We start from the raw sequence: 1,945 nt of genomic DNA, 5'->3' as shown, positions 1-1,945 counted from the left end.
TATTATTATTATTATTATTATTATTATTATTATTATTATTATTATTATTATTATTATTATTATTATTATTATTATTATTATTATTATTTTTAAATCCACCGGTCGCTGCGAAAAAAAAGCTTTTTTCCGTCATGATAGATTCTTACAAATTATACCAAAAATTATACTAAAAAATATCTAAAAAAGTCTGATACTAAAAATTATACTAACAGGTTCAAATTATACTAAATTTAGTATAAATTATACTGATCTGTCAACACTGAGCCAGTCACGGAATCAATCCTTTGGATGATACAAATTTCTTGACCCCGCCGGGAATCGAACCCGGGTCTCCCGCGTGCAAGGCGAGCGCAGTGACCACTGACCACTACGCCATGGGAGCTGACAACATGGTTTAGTAGTAGGGACATACCTACATTATTATGATTTTAGTTAGACACTTACCTTCTTACTATGGAAGTACCTCAGCTATAATTTCGGTTCATACCTTCTTACTTTTATAGCCCTAAGAGTGCTGGTTACACTTACAGAGGTACTGTAGGTATTTATTAACAATAACTACTTAAGGTGCTACCCATTTCACTGAAATAGAAATACATTTGAGTACGTAGGAAGAGGAAGTACTTAAATACCTGAAGTAGGTATTTAAGCAAATAATAGTTATGTTGATAGGTCTGCTGGGCTCTTCGAGGAAAAAGTCTTCTAACGAAAAAAAAAGGTCTCAAATGGAGTACTTACCTAGCAGAAAGTTCAAAAAGTAAGCTTGAAACTGTAGATACAAGGGTTTAACTTTACCTATTGTACATAGATAGGTAAAGGTAATTGAATGGTAAAGGTAATACCTATTGTAGATAGGTAATCGAACTACAAGGTAGCTATGAATGACATCGACCATTGACCTGCTGAGTGGTCTGTACCTATTAGGATTGGCCAAAGTTGTTCTGACCTATTACGGGAAAGAGTAAACAGTGTAGTGTACCTTTGATAGAGGTTTTCAAGTACAAATCATAACAGCTCACACTAGGTCAAACATACCTATCTGTAGAGCAAGCAACCTAGTTCCAGTACTTAAGTAGGTAATGTAAGTACCGGATAGAATTGAAGTCATAATATCTAGGTCAAGCCTCCTCAAAGGGAATGTCCCTTCGTTACAAAGTAGTGCCCGTAAAATACTTAATAGAAAGTAAAAAAATGGAATTATTGACATGCAATGCAGCTTAAATAAAGCAGAAATCTCACCTTCATACCAATGTAAAAAGGTACAACTTACTAATCACGCGAGCTGCTAACGAGTTGAGTCCTAGACGATTTTTTTTTTTTTTTTTTTTTTTTTCAAGCTAAACAAGGTTATATTTGCATATTTTTAAACCCTACCTATGACAATATATAAGAACTTGTTTAGACAGCGGGAGTAAATAAGGGACTTTTCAGTCTCATTCTGGCAGAATAAACAAGGTATCTATATTCTATTCTATTCTAAAAAAATATGATGGCGAGCTGCAAGCTTACTTAGCTTGGAGGTTAGAACGTCTGCCTTGTAAGCGCTAGGCCGCGGGTTCGATTCCCGCCCGAAGCGAACTTTATCCTAAAAAGAAAAGGTGTTCGTTCTCGGAACGGTTGGCTTTCTCCTATCCTGTTCTTCTTCTCTCTTCGCTTTCGGAACGATAAGAGCTTAGTAGTTACAATATCTTGGTGTGTATAAGCTGGGTGAGGTCAATGTGAGTAAGCAATTATGGCTTGTAAATTGTCATCGTCCCAAACAGAGGATAAAACCCTCATCACTAAAGAGTAAAATAGTGAGAAGTTCCACAAGAAAATATAGTGTAGCCACAGCCACAACCTCAGTAGTTATACAGTGACGTTAAATTTCTATCAAATGAACCTTGATTTTGGAACACCCGGTATATAGCGCAAGTAACTATTTAGGCCTATGTATAAAAATTAT

The sequence above is a fragment of the Diaphorina citri genome, unplaced genomic scaffold (genome assembly GCF_000475195.1).
Source record: "Diaphorina citri unplaced genomic scaffold, Diaci psyllid genome assembly version 1.1 scaffold1918, whole genome shotgun sequence".
Taxonomy (NCBI): Eukaryota; Metazoa; Arthropoda; class Insecta; order Hemiptera; family Psyllidae; genus Diaphorina; species Diaphorina citri.
Note: the sequence above shows the minus strand (reverse complement) of the source record.